Below are 22,210 nucleotides of genomic sequence, written 5' to 3' on the forward strand. Positions count from 1 at the left end.
GGCTTGGATTTGTAAAAGGCCAGGTAACCTGCCGACCAAACTTGATTAAAATAAAGACAGTCTGACCTCCCACCCCAGACCTCTGGGTTTTGAAACCAAGGGTATCTGAATTATAGGAGGCACACCCAGGACACATTCTGGGACTTGTCTCCAGGGCAGCTTTGATATGTGCTTCTTCAAAGAGCCAGCTTTTGACACCTTTTGGCCTGAAGTCTATGCAGTTTGATTTGAAAGTGCCCCTGCAAGGAACTAGCCTTTTACACATTTAGGGTCTTATGGACTGTTACCAGCAGGGGGAACACCCACCTATTTCTGAGCACGAAGCTTACTGGGAGAGGGTGTCTCCTCCATCTACAGACAAAGGCCCACATTATAAGAAGTATTTAGAGATTTAAAACGTGTATGAGTGCTTTGCCTATTTCTATGTATATGTACTGTGTATGTGCCTAGTGCCCAGGGAGGTCAGAAGAGGGTATGAGATTCCCCAGAACTTGAGTTACAGATGATTGTGAGCCACCATGTAGGTGAAATAAATTTGGGTCTTCTCCAAGAGTGACGAGTATTCTAAACTGCTGAACTATCCCTTCAGGCCCCAACTGTGAGAAGTATTTTCATATATGTAGTTTGCTGTCCCTCTAACTAGAAAGTCAGCTCCACTCAGGGTGGGATTCACCTCCCTTCCTTTGCTAAACACCAAACTCCACCAACTGTGCACATTGTAATTATTTGTGACAAGAATTCATCAACTAATTTTGCTAGATCTTCTTTAAAACTGTATCAAGGATTTGGTGACTTCCCACACCTCAGTGCTCTCTCTTCTGAGCCACCATTTCACTGACTTGTCTGGGAAGCCTCTTAAAGAGTCTCCTTTTTCTGTAATGTGGTTGTTTCCATTTAGCAGACAGGAGATTTCTCAACTCTCAGACCAGCTATTCCCTCTGTGGTGTAGGACACACTCCTGACTCCCTCTCTTACTCAAAGTAAAATTGGAGCATTTAAAATGACCTTTGAACTGCACACAACCCAGCCCCTGGAGCATCACAGTTTCATTTCATAACCCTTTCCTCTTGGGCTCACTGTTCCAGCCACACTGAACTGCTTTCAACTTCACAAGTTTGGCAGCTGTACCCCTTATAGCACAAGCTTTTGTTAGGATGCTTTACCCCCAAACATTGGCAAGTCTTACTCTATCACTTTCCATACTTTTCCTTTTCCATTGTAATTTTTTTCCTTCAGTGTTGAAGATTGAACCCAGGTTCCTGAACGCAACTACAAAAGATAGGGAACATAATAGTAAAGATGTACTCTTTACTTTACGGAGAGTGGCGTCTACTCTGATATAGCATCAAAGAACTAGGTTATGCCTCTCTGATGGAGCACTTGATGAAAGTGTGTTTCCTAACTTGCCTCAGTAACTTTGAACAACCACAGGGACCTTCTCTACATGTCTGCAATGTCAACATTATCAGGAACAGAAGAAACTCAGGTTCAGGCTACATTCAACAGCAGGTTGTGTGTTTCAGCACTGGCCATTAGTACAAACCTTTTACCCTAACCAAGTTTCCCTCCCTCAGTCTTACCACCACTGTCCCTCTCTTTAATGGTAGCTGTCCCTTTTCAGACTCTAATGCCTGCAAGTAAGACTGGCTTAAACAATTTAAATGACATCAAGAAGAAACATACCCAAGACTCTTCAAGTCTGTCCATACTTTCTTTTCACACCAGTCTTCAAAGATTTGTTTTAAATGGGGAGGAATGTATAGCATTCAGAAACAATCACAGAGGTTGGGGCGGGGCAGGACGGGACTGGGCAGCGGAGACTGAGGCAGGAAACTGGAGATTCTGATTCCTTCAATTTTCAAAAAGTGGAGGACTTTAGACTCACAAAGGCTAGCAAACAGGCTAGAGGAAAACAGGATGAGAGACTGCTCTGTGTTCTCCAGTCACTGAAGGAGCGGGGGAGAGGTCAGAGTGGACATGATGTCTTCAGAAATCAATTTGGCTGACCACACAACACACACACACACACACACACACACACACACACACACACACACACACACACACACACACACGAAAAAGCTGCTTAGTTGGAGTGTTTTGATTTTTAAAATTCCTGGCGAGGGGGTCAGGAAATTCCTGAAAGGCATACATTAAAACAACAGCAACAGCAATAAGAAACAATAATGGAAATGAGGATGGAGAGAGGGAGATGGATAAAGTTTTAAACATGTAAACATTCTGAAGGTTGTAGCGATGAACTACGAAGATGAGATAGTCAAGGGATAATAGTTTTTCTTGCTTTCCTACCCCGCGGGTGAGACTTCACAAGAAGGTTCTTCCTGACCGGATGTTCTTCTGGCTCCGCCTCCGGCTCGGGAGCAGTAGTCCGGGACCCCACAAAATCCTAGGAGAAGGCGGAGAGTGCGCTGCTGCGGCTTTGGCGCGGAGCTGTCCTTGCTGCCGAGGTAGCTGGTCTGTAATTGGGCGCTTTTCTCGCTTTCCGCAGCACACTGACTTGTGCTTTTCGTAGACTGCCCTAACTTACCAAGATTCCCCTTCCGCGCTATCAGAATCAGACCCTGTCCGCTGGGGCTCGAGGTGTCCTGCTTCTGTGTGCTTTCCCTTCGTGTATGCTACTGCATATATTTCTTTGTCTAGGACTGGGATCCGGGATGCTTCACCGTTTAAAAAAACGTCAGCGGTTATCGTTCGAGGGAAAGCAATTGTTGTTCGAGCTTAGAATAAAAATAAATTAGTTATGAAAAGTGTGTATGAAAACTACAAACTTTTTAAAAATTAGGGAGAACAACATTTGAAACTTAAGGGCTCAACTCAGATAAGGGTAGAATGATTAAGCTCAGATTTGCATCGTTTGTTTTAATTTTGTTTCTACTGGAAGCAGTCTCCAAGACCAAACCAAAGTAAAGCATCCGGAGTCCTTAGCCAGGGTATGTCACTGCTCCTTCTCAAACAACCGCCTCCAAACCAAATTAAACTAACCAAACACAAAACAAAGCGGCTTGGGAGTCAGGCGTGGGTATTCACACCCGTAATTCTAGAACTTTGGGGGAGGATTGACGCTCAGTTAAGGCTTTCCTGGGCACAGAATGAATTCCAGGCCAGACAGCTTTGAGACAGATGACCCACAACAGAGGGTCATCTGAGAAAGGAGACAAACCTGAAAATGCCAGAAAAAAATCTAGAGAGCCCACACTTGCTCCTTAAAGAGCAACCCCGACTGGAAATGGCCTTCGTCCCCTCCTCGCCCCCTCCCCCGGGCGTTTGTCTTAGAACTATAGCAGCTTGTTTGACCCAGCTAGGATGCTGATACTGGCTTGTCTTCTGCTGCGCTCGCACGTGCTCTGAAACTCATCAGATTGTGCGCTTCTCGGGCTCAGAGCCCGGCTCCGTCAGATTTGAACTCGCGAAAGCCATTACTGTCCGGACTTAGACCAGCTCTGGGGCAGGAGGGAAAGAGTTTTCGCGCAGCAGGAGGTAGGTGGGATGGGGAACCATCCATGGGAATCTGAGATACTCGTCTCAGAGCTGTTACCCCATGCCTGCGCTCTCCATACACCAGCTCTACCACAAGCCACCCCAAATCCAAACTGATTCCTGTTCAGAATAATTTTCTGGAAAGGAGACAACATTAGAAGTCATTATGTTTGTCAGACATCAGAGGATCTTTGCGTCCTGTTTAGGAAGACTAGAGAATCTGCAGAAATTAGGCAGCACATCTTTTGCTTTATTCTCATTTATTCAATTAAAGGATTGAGCCACCTGCCATGAGAATGTGGGCATCCTGAGATTCAGAGACAACATCAGGGCCTTAACCTTCAAGAGAGAGGACGGGGTCAGGCAATAAAGTCGTGAGGTGAAGGAAGTTTCATGTAGTGGCTCATTCTGGAGTCTGAGGCAGAAGAGTAGCTACGGGTTCCAGGCCAGTTTGGGCCTTATACAAAGAGTATAAAACCTATTTTTCCCCTTTTCTTTTTTTTTAATTTTTTATTGAAAAATAAAGTCATTCATATTACATTTCAATTGCTATCCCATCCCGTGCATCCTCCCATTCCTCCCTCCCTCCCACTTTCATCTCATTCCCCTTCCCTGAGGGACAGACTATTCTCCACAGTTGAGTGGAGACTGGGGACTGACTTTCACACAAACTCTGGTGTCCCTTATTTGGCCATGTCCCCTTGATGGGGAGGCCCAATGGCACTCCGAGGAAGGATAAAACCCATTCTTAAAAATAAAACAAGATGAAATAAAATACGGCAAAACGGAGCAGCAGATTCACACGCCCTGCTTGTTCTAGGTCGAGAGTCTGAGTCCTCCAGGTTCCCTCCTCCCACAGGGGGAGAAGGGCTTCTGCACTGCACCTCAAGCACTAGCGACCAGCTCCTTCCAGATCCTTCTCAAGGTGGGGATGTTGGAACAGGCAAGTCTAAGAGGCATTTTCTCCCAGACACCAGAAGTTTCTTTTCGCTGGAACCTCTTTTACCCCTTTAAACCCAGCCCTATTCTGTGGATCGAGAGAACACACACAAAAGTAATGCTTCTGGAATGCAGTCAGGATTATCTGAACGAAAATCTCGTGGCAAGACAACAAGGATTTTCTTTAAGTGGACAACATGAACATTGTGTTCTTATAGAAGTTTTTAAAACTTGAGTCCTTGCGTGTTTGATTAGAGTGTGGAGCTAAGAACACCACGGTTGCAGCTCCATCCATCCCTGAACAGATGTGAGGCGGTGTCTACACACCTTTTATCTTCTATAAACATTCCCTTGCAGTTAGCCACACCCAAACACACATTGTAAATAAAGGTCTAAAACTGCAATTAAATGTTGTCATTTCTTAATAATTTTTAGCCTGAACACCTATGCATTTTTGTCACTGACCCCTTCTTCCCTTTTCTTCCCCTTCCCGCTTTCTCTTACCCCTTTCCTTACCTTTCTCTTTTTCTTTCCTTTTCACTATCTTCCACCATAAATTCTGTTCATCAAGATGCCCCACCCCCACCCTACCCCTAGGACTCTGAACAGTTCTGGAGACAAAGTAAGACACTGTGAAACATCTCATTGCATTAATTACTTTGACTCTTAGCTGTCAGGACCCGGGGTCTGCTTCTGTCACCCTCGCATTTCAACCCAAAGCTTCCACGCTGGCCAGGCTGGTGTCTAGATTGGCAATGCCTGCTGGGAGCTCCACTGCCTGGAAAATAGCATCTGGCCATCCAGATGCCACATGGCAAGACCGTTGGGGGATGGGGGAAAAGACTCCTCCCCGTCTTCTTCAGTGAAACAGGCACTGGCAAGCATGTGCCCCAGATAGTGTTTGTAGATCTGGAACCCACAGTTATTGAAGAGGTTCGCACTGGTACCTACCACCAGCTCTTCCACACGGAGTAGCTCATTACAGGCAAGAAAGATGCTGCCAATAACTATGCTCGTGGCCACTATACCATTGGCAAGGAGATCATTGACCTTGTCTTGGACAGAATTTGAAAACTGGCTGACCAGTGTACTGGTTTTCAGAGTTTCTTGGTTTTCCACAGCTTTGGCAGGGAACTGAATCTGGCTTTACCTCCCTGCTGATGGAGTGGCTCTCTGTTGATTATGGAAAGAAGTCCAAGCTGGAGTACTCCATTTATCCTGCTCCCCTTCCAAGGTTTTCACCACTGTGAGTGAGCCCTACAATTCCATCCTCACCACCTTGGAGTACTATGCTTGTGCCTTCATGGTAGACAATGAGGCCGTCTATGACATCTGTGGTAGAAACCTTGACACTGAGCATTAGATCTATACTCACCTTAATTGCCTTATTAGCCAAATGTGTCTTCCATCACTGCTTCCTTCAGATTTGATGGGCATTGCATGTTGACTTGACAGAATTCCAGACCAACTTGGTGCCTACCCTCTCACCCACTTCCCTCTGGCCAAATATGCCCCTGCCATCTCTGCTGAGAAAGCCTACCATGAGCAGCTTTCTGTAGCAGACATCACCAATGCTACAGTCAGCTAACCAATCACAACCAATGTGACCCTCACCATGGTAAATACATGGCTTGCTGCCTGCTGTACCGTGGTGATGTGGTTCCCACAGATGCCAGTGCTGCTGTTGCTGCCATCAAGACCAAGCATAGTGTTCAGTTCATAGACTGGTGCCCCGCTGGCTTCAAGGTGGGCATTGATTACCAGCCTCCCACTGTGATACCTGGTAGAGACCTGGCCAAGATCCAGATAGCTGTGTGCATGGTGAGCAACACCACAGCCATTGCTGAGACCTGGGCTTGCCTAGATAACAAGGTTGATCTGATGTATGCCAATCATGCCTTTGTGTACTGGTATGTGGATGAGGGCATAGAGGAAGGGGAGTTCTCTGAGGTCTGTGAGGACATGGCTGTCCTAGGGAAGCATTATGAGGAGGTTGGTATGGAATTTGCTGAAGGAGAGAGTGAGGAAAAAGGAGAGGAATACTAATCCATTCTTTGAGCCCCTGTATCATGTCAAACTCCCAAGACTTCAGCTTCCACATTAAGCTAGCAGGCATTGATGCTATTAATTGTGTTACTTTCATTCTATGATCATGTCTCCTCCCCTGTGTACCTGTAAGGTTTTTTTTCCCCCATGATGTCTCAAAGTAAAAGCTTTATGGGAAAAAATGTTCTTGAAAAGGTTGACTGTGGGTATGTGTTTTTAATAATCCTGTCTGGACACATGGGTGAGGTCAGAGGAAAGCTTCCCAGAGCCTGTTCACTCTTTCCTTGCAGGTCCCAGTGGGTGAACCGAGGTCTGAGACTTGGCACCAGGTGCCTTTACCTGCTGAGATATTTCATTGGCCCCTTTATGTTCATTTAAATTTTTTTGTTGTTTTTTTATTTGAAGTATATCTATGCTTTGCTTGCCTGTGTATCTTGCCAGTGTTCTGAATGAATGGGTTGGTCTAAGAAAAGAGAGATATTGCAGGATGAACTCCGGCTTCTTGGCAGCAGGATGGACCAGCCTCTCCTGGACTGAATCTTGAACAGCTGCACAAAATTACATATTTATTGATTGTTACACAAAAGTTGTTTGTTTGTTTTTTTGATAAAACAAGTTCCTTATACCAAAGCCCATAACTTAATCTGTAGGTTTCATTAAGGGAAACATCACACACCTGCACTGTTTGCAGTACCAAATAACACAAGACATTCCAGGGGTACCAGGAAGGTCTTGTGACCAAAGTCATGCAAAGGGTTGGAAAGCTCTTTCAGAATAGCAACTGTATAGATAACAGAAACAGTCACTGTTTTCTACAGTGGTTTCTTCAAGGTGAATGTTCTAGAAGACAACTACTCATCCTGATGTCTACCCTAGATACAGTGAAAAACAACTGTTTCATTCTAATGTTTACCCTAGATATAATGATTACTAGAACTCCCGTTACAGTATTTGTCCAGGCCAGAAGAGGGCATCAAAGCCTTTGGAACAGGAGTTTCAAACATTTGTCAGCCTTCATGTGGGTGCTGGGAGCCAATCCACAGGCTGCTAGAACTGCCTTGACCACTGAGTCCTCTCTCTAGCCCTTGAGGACATTTTTAAACATCAGAATTTTGTGTGTGTGTGTGTGTGTGTGTGTGTGTGTGTGCGCGTGCGTGTGTTACATCCACTAATACACATATGTAAGTGAATCACCACTTACCACATACCATCGAGGATACACCATTTTATAGAAGACACAGAATTGCAGTAAGAACAAATAATGGCAAATATAACGCCCAGGAAAAAAAAACAAAACAAAACCTTAGAACGCTCACATTTGACAAGGGGGAATTTGCCAGTATTTGGTCATCCCTAACTCGGGGTGTTTAACACATTTTTGGTTCCATTTTCTTCTCAGTAGAAAATATTTCCTTCCCACTGTAGGCCATCCCAGTCTGTGCCTGTAATTCTGTTATTCAGGGGTAGAGGCAGATCTGAGAGTTCAAGGCCAGCCTGATCTGCAAGGAGAGATTCAGTCCAGTCAGGGTTATACAGTGAGACCCCATCTTAAAAACCAAAAACCAAAACAAATAAACCAAGCCAACCAACCCAACCAACCAACCAACCAACCAACCAACCAACCAAAGAAACACAAAACAAAACAGCAACAACAAAATCCAAAACTAAACCAAACCAAACCAAAAAACTCCAAAACAAAGAAAACCAAAACCAAAACTAAACCACATCAAACCGAACCAAAACCAAAATCAAAACCAAAACCAAACAAAAAACCCAAACTCAAAACCAAGCGGCCTTCTCAAAAGGTATGAATTCACAAATAAAAAACAAACAGTTCATTACAATAAAGTGATTTTATATTAAATTAAGTATTTAAATTTTTGTCCTTAAGATTTATCATTATTAAATCGTGTGTGTTTATGCGTGTGTGTCTGCGTGCATTTCTCTCTCTCTCTGTGTGTGTGTGTGTGTGTATCTCTGTGTCTGTCTGTGTATGGCGTCTGTGTGCATCTGTGCCTGTGTGCATGTGAGTATAGGAGCCATGTGACTTGGGTACACAGAATCACTCAAGTCATATTCTTAACTGCTGAGCCATCTCTCCAGCCCTAATTATTATTATTATTTTTTTAAATAAAGCCTTTTAAAATTAGGAATAGTGCTAAAATTAGGGATAGGAGAATATGGAGACTGTCTCAAAAACACTACCATAAAACAAACAGACAAAAAGACAACAACAAAAAACAAACAGAAACAAAATAAAACAAAACAAAACATCGAAAACAGAAACGACACTGAAGAAGAAAGTCCAAAAAATGCCACTACATTGATTAATGGTTTGCACTTTTACATTTCTACTTACCTCCTCATTCACTTTTTCCATCTTCGTGAATCAGCTATCCTTTTGGCCGTGAGTTACAGATGTAGCTGAATTGTATTTGGCAGTTTTCGGTTGTAAAACAAAGGGACAAACCTAAGACCTTGTGGAATTTACAAAAGGCTATTTACACCATGTTTCCGCCCGGTTTCGAACCGGGGACCTTTCGCGTGTTAGGCGAACGTGATAACCACTACACTACGGAAACATCCCTTAGCACTGTCCTTCTTTTCTGAGTTAGTCAAAAATGGATTCTACTGTCTTTACACTTTTGGTTACAGTGCTAAACTCGAAAACCAACCGCAAACGAGTAAAGGCGCTGTACAGCCGCACTTCCTTCTCCATGAGCACCAGGCAGAGAACTCTCAGGTCCGCTTCTGGCACATTTTATTTAAAGGAAGTTCCTTCTGTGTTGTATGCTCCTTTTCCGGATCGCGTGAGCCTCTTTTAGAGCTTCCTATCCTTAGGCTAAAACGCCAGACTGAGTTTTCATCCTAACATTTTCAGAGACTGCTCACTGAGACGCTTTCTTGCTGTTCGACCGGAAAGGGCAAGGTATTATTTGCAAAGAGAACGTAAAAGATAAGTTGCTTGGGTATGTTTGAGAAGTTTCAAATCAGGACAGGGAAGCCTCATTCAGTGTGAGCAATTATCGATGAACAAATATCTGTGCTCTAATAAAAACCATATGTATACGCGCAGTGCCATTTGTCACATTTGTTTCCCAGTGATGAACAATCACATGGTGAAGCAGAGATAAACCTAATTATAACGATGGCAAATTGAGCAAGCCTTTGCTTTGTCTGAGAGTCACAGGGCAGTATGTGGGACGCGAGAAGTGTTGTAAAGCACAAACACACAAAACCCAAAAGATGAGAAAATAAAAGCAGTAAAAAGCTTTCTGAAGCCCAGCGAATGTTAATAAGGGAAATCCTACTGTGTGGAGTCGTTCTTGAACTTTCTAAGGCCTACCTGTGTTGTTACATGTTCCGCATAATATGGTTTTCCGTGGCTGCAATGTTTATCACTCTTTAACTATTTCCTATCTAGCGATGGCACTAAGGTTGAATTTTCCTTAGAATATTGAAAGATAAGTATTAATGCTGCCATTAATGTCTACCTTCCTATAGCACTGTTTCTTTGGATATCTGGTCTGAGAGTGTTGCCAAGCCAGGAGACTACCTAGATAACTGGATGTAAAGAACCTTCTTTTTGAGAATGGTATCTTGTAGCAGGCTGGCCTTGAACTCGCCATCCTTCTCTTTGAGTGCTAGGGTTACAGGTGAGCATCATCATTGGATATGGATATTCCAAACTTGATTATGAAAATTTGGGGTTCACTCCTGAATGGTTGCTGGGGTGGCTTAGTGGTTAAGGTATTGGACTGAATATCCAGTGGATATAAGTCTGTGGGTTCCAGCGCCAGTGGTAGAGACTTGCTAAGCAAGGTTTTACTTGAGCTCACTTTCTTTCCTGAGGGACGACAGTTCTTTGTGCAAATTTAGAAATTTTGAGTGTTTCATGTTACCTCTCAGACAAGCAGTATCAAGCAGGTACTTGAATAAAGGTCACAGTGCTTTGGAATGGAGGATGGGCAGTTCTAAGTCTACTTTTCAGCTAGCTTGGATTCTGCAGAAAATTTAGTCCAGGAGAAGACATTGTAGAAAGCATGTTCTGTGCTGAGGTTGGTGGGAGGAAGTGACTTCCACCTACCATTTCCTCTTCTGGGACCAATGAGGAAAGAAACTCAGCTTTCCACTGTGTAGTAGAAGTTTTGGTTTCTTTAAAAACTTTAAAAACTTGCTTTTTTTTTTTTTTTTTTTTTAGCTTGCCCATAGCTGATCATTGCCTCAAGTGGCTTAGAGAAGGGTGTGTACATGGAGAGGGTATAAATTTCAGAGCCCAGAGAGAGGTGAGCTTCACGGAGACAGTCGGAGGAGGAAGGAGGCTCTTGGTTCATTTACTGTTTGCTGCTTGCCAGATTGAGATTGGTATCGCCCCAAAGAACCTCATGACGCTAACTGCCGGAGTCCATATCCATCTCCGTGAATAACCCAGGACTATGGAAGTGTGGGGATGGTAGCAAGGAAGACTCTCAGCACTCGTTGACGTTTGAGCAAGTGGCCCCGAATAGCTCAAGCTGTCTTTATTCATACAGCATGTTAGAGCATTCAAACATATGCAGTTTCAGATTTTCCTTTAATCATTGTCCAACACTCTCAGTTAGTACTTATTAAAATTCTTTTTAAGTTTACTTTGTGGTCAGTGATTATTACCCATCTCTAAGTAGTATAGTTTATAATCCAAATGATTAATAATGCAAGCCAGATAATTTAAATACTTTACTGCAAGCCAGATGATTATATCTAGCCAGGCACATCCAGTTTGAACTGTGTGTGGGCCGGCAGCAGACATGCAGCTTCAAAACAAAAAGACAATTAGAATCTAAGCATAAAGTTTGGACAGCAATATAACCTCTGCATCTTATCACAGTCTAATTCAGTGTGTTCACAATATGTCTTAAGTTGTTTTATATGCCACTTTATCTGTCAAGTTTTACGGTCTTGCTATAAACAGCTTTTTAAAAAAATATATACAAATAGCAGAAACTAACAATTAACATTTTCTCATCAACCCATACTGTTTCTCCCTTCTATATAAATCCTTCTCTAAGGCCAAGATGAATCTAGCCAACTTTTATTTCTTTTAAGATCATAACAAATTTTACTTTCCAGATATCACTCCCTCTGGTCCTTGCCAGGTGGGAGAGAAGCTCCAAGGGCCTTGCCTGGAGGAGGCCACTCATGTACCTTTCCCAGAAGATGCAACATGGCTCCCACCACACAACCAGCCAGAAGTAGCTAAAGAATACTCCACCCTTCCCCACTAACCTCCTTTCCCTCCTACCTAATGTTGAGGGATTGCTCTTCCAGGGGTCCTGAGTTCAATTCCCAGAAACCACTTGGTGGCTCACAACCTTCTATAATATGATCTGATGCTCTCTTCTGGCTTGCAGGTGGACATGCAGACAGATCACTATATACATAATAAATCTTTAAAAAGAAAAGAAAAGAAACCCCATTAAAATATGTGAGACACCATTGGGATGAAGTTTCTCTGTGATCCTGTGGGAGAGCTGAAAACGACAGGGGAGGACAGTCCTCCCCAGAGCAGGCAGGACATCAGTCTTCACAGAAAGGCTCAGCTAGAAAGTTTAGGAAAACATCAATAAACAAATAATGGAGTTTTCAGTGTATTTAAATGAATAGGAAACAGTCCAAAAGTCAAAGATAATTCTAAAATGGAGGGGCAGGACTAACCAAACGTCCTCAGGCTGGCTACAGTCTCTGTGTGTGCTGATGCCGACCTTGGGCCTGGTGGCTAGAGCTGGTTGCTATTTGGCTCCTGTTGTTCTTAAGATTCGTTCCTGTCCTTCTGCACAGTGGCATGGGTCTTAAGGTCCTGTTTTAATGTCCTGCATTACAGGCTTAAGGAGAAACTGCTTCCTTGTTTCCAAAAGGCACATAGCAAGAGTGAATGAGTGTTTACATCCCACATCCACACCGACAGCTGCCATTTTAAGCTATCATAACCATCCAGGCATTTTAGTGACTTTAATTTGCATCTCTCTAACGATTTATGCATCTTTTCTTGTGTTTGTTTAGTGCTTGTATACATACTTTTGTGAGTGCTCAAATATTTAATCACTTTTATTCTTTGAGATGGCCTGGGGCGGTCTTGAACTCCAGACCTACTTTCCTTGGCTCTCAAGTGCTGGAACTACAGACTAGCATCATGGTGCCCACCACAAGTGGTATTCTTGTACTGAGCTTTAAGAATTCTTTATATATTTTCCATGTATCTCAGTCATCAGGCATGTGATTTGCAAACAGCTCTTCTAACTGTAGAATGTGCTACCTGTCATCCATAGAGGGCCCAATTCATTGAGTTTTTTGAGAGTCGTGCTAACCCATGACAGAGAGATTTCTTTTTTCCTTTTTCTATTTTCAGCAAGAGTGTGAAATCTTCTCTGAGTACGCGATTCTATCAACTCTATAATTTCTCTCTGCTCCACATTGTGTGTGTGTGTGTGTGTGTGTGTGTGTGTGTGTGTGTGTGTAGGGGGAGGGGGCGGCTCTGAGTTGGCACTGAACACAGCTAGACACCAAATTCAAATTCTCCCCACAAATGAGACAAGAGGATGGGAAACCTGTTGCCCTTGGATTAGATTAACACAGGTGTCTCTGCAGGAACGGTTTTTAAAGAGGAAAAGGGAAGTCTAAGTGTTTAGTAAGGGATAGAGAAGGGAAAAGGGCAAATCCTGCTGCTGCCATGTTTGCCGTTGTCTGTCCTGTTAGGGAGGCCTTCGCTTAGAGTCAGCAGTTCATTATAACTCATCATAAAATACAGAGTTGTATCTCCTTGGGGAGCTGTCCTGTCCTCTCTCCTGGGGAGCTCATCTTTAATTTTTGAGTATGGGGAGAAATCACATGTCCCATATGCTCAGGTCCCATCTCTGCCTGGGTGCCTTTCCTTACATTTCAGACTGTTTTGGTTACTAGGAAACATCAGCTCATACTTGGTTTGAGACGTGAACTATGCATCTCTCAATTATCCTCCCTGTTTAAATTAGGCGGGACACTCTCCAGGTTTCAACACAGAGCTGCGTATACGCGCATTGGATAACGAAACATAGGAAAACCGCTCAGCTTCAGGTTCAGTAAGTCTGGTAATTTTGCTGGGTTTACAAGCAGCTCAGTTTGAAGAAAATGGCCATGGAGGGGGAGGCGATGAGTGAAAATGGACATGGAGGGAGAAGCGATGAGTGAATTACCCGAGATAGCCAAAGTGCCTTGGGGGAAGCCAGCGTGGCTCTAGGCAGCGACGCTACACACAAACTACACTCGCTATGGAATCTGTGGGCCCACAAGAAATACGAGAAAATCTGAGGCGCTCCAAACCATTTCTCTCTTTTCACGCCGTCCATCTCAACTGGGGGTGGATTAGACGCAGCCTGGGCGCGTCCTAACTTCATTCTTTTAATAGCAGCACGGCTTGAAACAAACTATCCCATCTGGATAAGCTTTTGCAAGGAGAAGAGTGCATGCAGCAATTTATTTTAATTTAATTTAATCGGTGTTCCTTCCTGATTTCGCCTTGACGTCCCTTTCAAGTACCGCTTCCCTGCTCCCTGTATCAAATCTTCCGGAAAACTTTAGAAGGCAGACCCACTTACTCAGACCCTGCCTCCAAACTGCACTTGCGGGTCTTTCTATACCCTCTAACGCTTAATTTTATCTGGGTTTTGTCTTGGATCGCTTTCAGTTATGAACAATTTCTCCGCCCTCTTTCTCCAGTCAGTATCTGTCCCTTTTCTTACCTCTCCGGGAGATGCTCAGGGCCAGCAATTAAGCCCGCTGCAAACCTGGGCCCAGGGAAGGACGAGAGGGTGGGAAAGAGCCAATAAAATACTGATCAAGTTTCAGTTTTTTCCCCCTGCTACTGTGATTTTTAATATTAAGATGTAATTCATGCGCAATAAAGCTCAACCTTTCAAAGTGTTCAATTCAGTGATTATTCATGTACTGTATTACACATCGTCATTGTTACCTGACTTCAAAATTTTTCTCTCTCCAGCCCCTGGCAACCGGTGACACGTCCTAACTCCAGATTGGGTGGTCTGGTCATTTCATTTCAATAACAGCTTGCAGTATGTACCTTTTGTACTGGCTTCTTTTCATCAGCACGATGCTTTCCAGTTTCACCCATTTGGTGATATTTCAAGTTGTAGAGTCCTTTCTGGTTTTTAGTAATATTATGTACATTAGTAATATTAAGTACATGGCAAGACAACATGTAGTAAGAGCTAGATCAGGACTCGTCAAGACTTAATCTGTTTCTGTTATGGATTTTAACACATGAACGGAAATATCTCGTTTGTATGACTTAAAAAAAAAGTTAGGTCGAGCCAGCCAGGAGTCGAACCTAGAATCTTCTGATCCGTAGTCAGACGCGTTATCCATTGCGCCACTGGCCCTCCCTGCCAGGCTTATCTCCTCTACTTATTATTAGCAGCAACATTAAATTAAGGGTAGCCCTAGTTTCAACAAGGATTTGATCTGCGTAATTTACACGACTTGTGTTAAAGGGGCCTTTTCTCCATCCTTGTGCGCCTCCAGGTTTCCATTGGTAACACGTGCAGTTGGTTCTTCTGACGTTAAACAGCCCCGCCCTCCAGTCCCGTTGATAGAATGAAAAAGCAAAACAAACCCACCCTTTGCTCCCTTGCTTTCCCAGTCTCCTCCTTTTAGATATTTTGAAATAGCATCATTCTGAAGCCCTGACTGGCAATTCTCCTGCCTGAGCCCCCTGGAATTCTGGGGTTACAGGCGTGCATCACAAAGTTAAATTAAGATTTACAACCTCAATTCACTCAGCAATTTAGAAGCTCAGAGGTCAGTTGAAATTTAAACTGAGTCAGAAGTGGTGGTCCAAGCCTTTAAATTCCAGCATTTCAGATTTACCCCCGGAGCTGTCTTAAAAATATAAAAGAAAGTTTGGCTGAATATTATTTAAGCGTCCAACGTGGGCGAAAACTTAAAAATGTACTTGTAAGAAGGGATAAACCTTTCCTGGTGCAGGTGGGGCTCAGTGGATGCCAGGCAGCGCTACTGCGTAGCGTCCAAGCCGCTATGTGCAGCGTTCCATTTCCACGTGCGGGGCAGATCAGATGTGCTCTGTAATTCTAGTCCATTTTGGTTCCCAACAGCTGTCTTGTCTTTGGTTTTGGATTTTTTCTTTTCTTTTAAAATACCGGCGAACTGTAACTGTTTAACCATTTGCCTGCCCCTCCTTCTTTCTTTTCTTTAGTTTCAGTTTTGTTTTTCCAGACAAGGTTTCTCTGTGTAGCCCTGGCTGTCCTGGAGCTCGCTTTGGAGACCAACTAACTAATCTCGATCTCAGGGATCCTCTTGACTGTCTGCCTCCTGAGTTCTGGGATTAAAGGACTGCACCCTCAATGGCTAAAGTGAGCGCAGGAAGTTTTAAAAAGCATAACACACCTAATCTTCTAAAAGCCCTGCTTTGTCCACATTTTCCCCCAGTTCAATATTGAGGTATACGAATGTGACAAAGGGGACCGATTTCCTCGACTGCTAGATGAAAAGTGCTTATACGCTGTGAGCAGGATTTGAACCTGCGCGGGAAGATCCCATTGGATTTCGAGTCCAACGCCTTAACCACTCGGCCATCACAGCTAATCCGGAAATAGGTTGTATTATTTCACTTGTATATTAAACAAGTACTACATAAGTAAAATCTGAAGGCAAAATACGTGCTCTGAAGGCTTTGGGCACTACACTCCTATCAGTGCTAGGTATGCGCGTCTGCTGGGCAGTTTCTTTTCAGCAATACACAAAAGGCAGTCACTTGGTCAAAGCCTAATAAGATCTCTTCCACCAATCTTACTCAACTTGATTCTATCCCTGCAGGCTTTTAGATCCACATCACACTTTTTTCTTTCTTTCTTTCTTTCTTTCTTTCTTTCTTTCTTTCTTTCTTTCTTTCTTTCTTTCTTTCTTTCTTTCTTTCTTTCAGGGAGAGTGATATTCCAGCATAACAGAATCTCAGGTTTTACTCTTCTACTTCCCCATTTCTGGTTTTCACAGATTATTGAGTTTCTCCTCATAGATGTGGCAGGGAGTAAAGTTTGACTTAGTTGTATGGATACCTAACAATCGTATTCAATCACGCTCTCACCACACTACTCAAGAAGCACTGATCCTGAGACCGTTTGCCAAGCTCCGTCCATACTCAAAATCCACGTGCTTCTGAGCCAGCTTTTCTACACACGTGCAGGATGTGTTTGCACATGTGAGGCTGTTTCCAGGGTCAAGCTCCTTCTCTTCTGTATTACCGTAATTGCAGGATTGGGGAAAGAATCAGCAAGGTGAGTCTTAAAATAATTATCTTGTTGGTGTTAAACAATTCAGAATAATTTAACCTGGTACTTTATGGCAACACACACACACACACACACACACACACACACACACACTTACATGTGCACATAGTGAAACGCTGTATTTGTTAAGAGCTGGCTATGGCTACACACATGTAATCTTAGCACTTTAGAGGTCGAGGCAGAAGGAGCATAAATTTTAGGCACCTTCACTATATAGTAACTTGGATGCCAATAGGCTACATGACATGACACTGTCTAGGGAGAGGGAGAGAGGGAGAGGGAGAGAGAGAGAGAAGATGAGAATGTGAGATATGTGGATGCACCTCTGTCTTTAATATAAAATCAAAGTTGAGATCAAAGTGTATAGAGTACCTTCATGTGAGACATATTAGTGTTAGATTATACACATATTTTTACAAAATATCACCCCAAGAGGTGGGCATGGTGGCACACACCTTTAATCCCAGCATTGGGAGCCTGAGGTAAGTGGATCTCTCAGTTGGAGAACAGCTTGGTCTACTTAGAGATTTTCAGGGGTGTGCAGAGAAACTCTGGGGAAAAAAAAAATCTCTGCAAGAACACACAATGGCTTTGAAGATTTTTTAAAACTTAAGAGATAGTTTCAGATTTTGTTTCCCCTGCTTAATTGCTCAAAGTGTTCCTTTGGGTGGGAACCTAAAGCTCCATCTGCAGAAAAAAAGCATGTGTAAGATTAAAACAGTAAAATCTCAGATAAAGTTTCCAAAATTTCATCAAAAACTGTGACAACTCTCTCCTTGAGGCCAGCCTGCCTTAAGCATCAGTGAGCTGCGTGCGTGTCATTATTATTAAAGAGTTTCTCCTTTATCAGGCTTTGAGTTCTTGTTGGGAGGAGATGCTCAGCTGTCACAAACTGGGAGGACTGCACAGCAAGATGTATTTCCCCAGTGTTCTGGAGATTAGAAGTCCAGAACCAAAGAGTTGCCAAGGTCAGTTTTTGCTTTCTTTCTATGTTCTTGTGAGCTCTTTCCTCTGAGCACACAGGGAGGAGATCTCTGATGTCTTTTCCTTGGTCCCACAAGGACACATGTTGCACTGGATGACAGCTCCACTTTGGGACCCTGTATAACTTTAATTACCCCCTAACTTTCCCATTTCTCAATGCCATCACACTGGAACACATGTGAGCCTCAAAAGAACAAATCTCCAGGAAGACACAACCAGTCCAAAGACACCATCTTGTCATTGGTAATATAGTCTCTGCATTTGGTCCTCTCACTTGACTTCTACTGGTCTCCATAGTTGCAGGGTTCACTGTGATGTCTAGGAAGAAAGAGTCCCCACAGAGCAACCCGAGGGCGCCAGAGCTATATGCATGACCATTTCTCACAATAGTGATGAAAGGCCCTCTGGTGAAGATCACTGTTCACAAGAAGGTCTTATATCTTATAATCATCTCACTTTAGCCTTTAAATTGCCTCAGCCTGTAGGTATTTTGCTCTGTGGCTGATGTTTCAGTTTCATTTTGTTGAGTTGCTCTAACTGTGGCTCATACGTTAATCAACCAGGAACACTTAGAATCATTCCCATCCCCTTGAGCTGTAGCACCGAATCAGATGATCAATGCTGTAACCCTTCTCCATTGATCCCAGACCCTTAAAATCCACTCTCTTTCAGATTTGTCAGATTTCCATCAACACACACTGACATAGGTAGGCCTGGCATGGTGGCCTGAATCTCAGTAGCCAGGAGGCTGAGGGAAATCGAAGAAGATTGGCACAAGCTTTAGACCAGCCTGGGTTGCAAAGGGCCTATGTCCAATGAATGGATGGATGGATGAGTGGACAGACGAATGGATGGATGGATGGATGATGACTAAGATTACACAATCCTCTCCTGTGTATCACACCTCTGCAAAGGTCACACTTTGATTTTACCTAAAGAGTCAGTGGCACATGCTGAGGAGTGGCTCAAAGGACGGCTCTCCGTATAGGATATTGTCCTGTCCTCCCTGCAGGAGAAACTGATGTCCCCAGGCCGTGTAGAGCAGCAGCTTCCAGTTATCACTGGGAGTCAAACGCTGGAACTAGAGAATCATTTCAGTAAATGTGGTTCAGAAAGGTTATAGTTCCCAACTTCCAACCTCACTTATTACAGGTCAAAAATCTCTACATTTCATCAGAACCCCAACCCCAGCTAGCATCGATATCCTACCAAAGTTCCTTGGTTTTCATGTCCGACTCTACCCATGCCTTGTAGGGGAGAGGAAACTTCTTTGCTTGTGCACCATGAGGCTCATGGCTCAGGTCTGTAACACAGAAGACAGGAAGACAAGAGAAAATTTATTAGCAGTGTTAAAATAAGATTTAAACTGGGCAGCGGTAGTGCATGCCTTTAATCGCAGCACTTGGGAGGCAGAACCAGGCAGCAATCTGGTTTGAGGCCTGCCTGGTTTATAGAGTGGGTTCCAGGGCAGGCAGAGAAACAGTCAGACAACAGAGAAACGCCTCAAAACCCCAACCAACCAACCAAAAACTCAAAACAACCACTCCAAACCCCACCAAGATTTATATGGACCGGATTGGGGGTGCACACCTGTACCACTATCACTAAATTAATTAATTAATTGATTGAGTAAGTAATTAAGTAACACTTTAAGGATCGGCAGTCTCAACAAAAGAAGAAAATCATTTTAGGTTTAATGAAGAAAGGCAAATTAAGGAAAATAACCATAAAGACGTATAATTATATAAAAAGGTATGATCTGATGACGGTAAACTGGGGTGGGCACTTATCAAGGCTTGTGCAGATTATTTTCTGTATCGTGATTTTACGTAGGTCCCATGAGAAGACTCATGTTTCCTTGAGGGCAAAGACCATGCCTTTTCCGTATCTGCATTGTGTTGTACATGGTGGAGTTCTTTCAAGGTTTTGTTAGTTTCTCCGAGTTTTTCCAGAAAAGTTGTACAAGTATGTCGAGTTAGTTGCCCTCAAAGGAAATGACGCTTATAACTGCACACAGTGCTGAGGGCCTCTGACCCTTTCCTGGGCTCAGAGTGCTCACTTCACATTCCTTAAGAGTCATTTTCTGTCACGGAGTATGAGCTGGCTGTGTTGAACTGAAGCGAGCTGTGTAGACAGCGTGCGCCGTCTGGAAGTCCTTTTTTGCTTGCTCGCTCGGAGTTTGAAGAACTGGACAGTTGGGCAGAGCCTTTTCTTGGTAGTGATTTATGAAAAATAGAAGAGGGGGAGAAATGTATCGTTTCTTAAAAGTGAACATTTGTCAACTGGCCCGTAACAAAGAACCTGCAAATGGAAGGTTTTTCACTTGTACATGGGTGTGGCCAAAGGACTTCGTTGCTACCGTGTTGTTTCCGTAGTGTAGTGGTTATCACGTTCGCCTCACACGCGAAAGGTCCCCGGTTCGAAACCGGGCGGGAACAGTCTCGTTTTCTTTTATCACCCCCTTTTCCTGCTGCAAGTTTGCATCTTGAAAATAGATCCACCAAGTTATCAGCTGGGCCTAGTGCTCTATGAGATGCCCTCGCTCTGCTCGGGTTTGTTTGAAAATAGATCTACCAAGGAGTCGGGGCTGCTGGGCTCCAGGCTCTGTGAGATAGATGCTCGCCGTCCTGCTCAGCATGAAGCTCTCTGCAGATGGGCAGCAGGCTCAAGCGGAAGGCAACACTTCCCGGCAGGAAGCAGAATCTACCTGCGTTTCTCTGGATCGTGGGTTTTGCGCTTCATAGGGAAAAGAGAGGCAGGTCAAGTCCGCGCGGGGGAGTTGGGAGGTGGACGAATGGCCCGGGAGTGAAGGTAGGGCCGCACACCAGGCCCAAATTAACAAACATAACCACACAGCATCAAACGCAAAATAGAGAATCCTAACAGGTACTAGTGTGTGTGTGTGTGTTTTTTAACATTAAAAAAAAAAGGAGGTATTTATTTGAAATTATTCTATTTGCTATTCAGTTACATTAATGCTGTCGTTTAACCCGAACAGGGCCAGTAGTGGAAAAGTGACATAGTAACTAATATAAAACTAACTGAACATAGTAGAATATAGAATAAAATGTCAATATTTCTGTCTTCCTCTGATTAAGAGCTATTTATTTAGGGTTTCACTATGCGGCCTTGGATGGCCAGGAACTCACCTACCTCTGCTTCTTGAGCACTCAGATTAAAGGTGTGGATCATTATGCCCAGGTTTCTTTCTTTCTTTCTTTCTTTCTTTCTTTCTTTCTTTCTTTCTTTCTTCTCTCTCTCTCTCTCTTTCGTTCCTTCCTCCTTTCTTTTTTAAGACAGCTGTTTCACATTGTAGCTCGGGATCACCTGGTACTCCCTATGTGTCCAGTCCATCCTCAAATATGAAGAAATCCTCTGCTTGAGCCTTCTGAATGCTGGGATTCAAGGTGTGCGTCACCATGCCCTGCTAAGAAGTTATTTTACTTTTATTAAAATTTGGTAGATTATATTATTCTTAAGATACACAGTGTGTTAACAAATACAACAGAACAATTTACCTGGTTACTGTATTTAATAAAAACAACACTGACATTTGTCTCATGAAGAAGTTAAAAACATTTTTTTTTTTTTACTTGCTGTTTTCTTTTCCTATAGTAAGGTTCCTCAAACTGCATGCTGGATTAAGACAAGTTTTCCTCCTTTTATGAAGATAGCTTTGCCCATGTTAAGGAAACCTTCCCCCCAGGGAGACACATCCCTGCTTCCTAAATGTCATAGTGAGCTCAGCCAGCTTTGCTCTTCCCAAGCCTATGTCAATCCCGACTCATTGTATCCATGAGTGTGGTGAAACTATGCAGAGCCCAAGTGTCCTGGCCTTATCTAGAACCATCAGCAGAACAAACCCTGAAACCAGCTGGGCTTGTTAATTTTATGTGTCATCATTCTAGGTGTTTGGGCTTGGATGGTTTTGGGATGGGACACACTTAAGTTGGTAGACTTTTAGTAAAGCATACATGTGTGGGTATCACATAGTCAACAGCAGGGGTGAACAGCAAGCGTGAGTGGACTGTGGGGGTGAGGGGGTAGGGGTGGGGGGGAAGGTGGGGGGGGGCTATGCAGGGCAACTGTGTCCTTCCAGCAACTTTCTTTGCTCAGAAACACAACCATTAGTTGAGTCTACATCCTTACATCCTTCATCAGCATTTGGATTTGCCGAATCTTGTTTAAAATATTACTGAGTGACAGTTTCAAATCACGGTGAGAAAGACTATTTGGGATCATCGCTATAGGCACGGGGGCCATTGAGACAGCGTCTTGATGTGCAGGAGACTGGCCTCAACTCTGTATATAGCATAGGCCAGTGAGAATGCAGTGAAGAGCAATATGAAGACAGAGGGGCTAAGGGACAGAACGTGGGGCTAGTGGACAGTGAGGGGGCCATGAAC

General features: G+C 43.6%; 4 non-coding genes and 1 pseudogene across 4 annotated transcripts; 2 read left to right on the forward strand and 3 right to left on the reverse strand.

Moving 5' to 3' along the window:
* Positions 1–2,350: 2,350 nt before the first annotated feature.
* LOC127186918 (tubulin alpha-1 chain-like) lies at positions 2,351–6,483 on the forward strand (annotated as a pseudogene).
* A 2,509-nt stretch (positions 6,484–8,992) lies between these two features.
* Trnav-aac (transfer RNA valine (anticodon AAC)) lies at positions 8,993–9,065 on the reverse strand. The gene has a single exon. It is a non-coding gene; the product is annotated as a tRNA-Val (tRNA).
* A 5,756-nt stretch (positions 9,066–14,821) lies between these two features.
* Positions 14,822–14,894, reverse strand: Trnar-acg (transfer RNA arginine (anticodon ACG)). Its single transcript has one exon. It is a non-coding gene; the product is annotated as a tRNA-Arg (tRNA).
* Positions 14,895–16,031: 1,137 nt separating this feature from the next.
* On the reverse strand, positions 16,032–16,113 carry Trnas-cga (transfer RNA serine (anticodon CGA)). Its single transcript has one exon. It is a non-coding gene; the product is annotated as a tRNA-Ser (tRNA).
* Positions 16,114–20,169: 4,056 nt separating this feature from the next.
* Positions 20,170–20,242, forward strand: Trnav-cac (transfer RNA valine (anticodon CAC)). The gene has a single exon. It is a non-coding gene; the product is annotated as a tRNA-Val (tRNA).
* The last annotated feature ends 1,968 nt before the right edge of the window (positions 20,243–22,210 follow it).

The sequence above is a fragment of the Acomys russatus genome, chromosome 3 (assembly GCF_903995435.1).
Source record: "Acomys russatus chromosome 3, mAcoRus1.1, whole genome shotgun sequence".
NCBI classification, from domain to species: domain Eukaryota; kingdom Metazoa; phylum Chordata; class Mammalia; order Rodentia; family Muridae; genus Acomys; species Acomys russatus.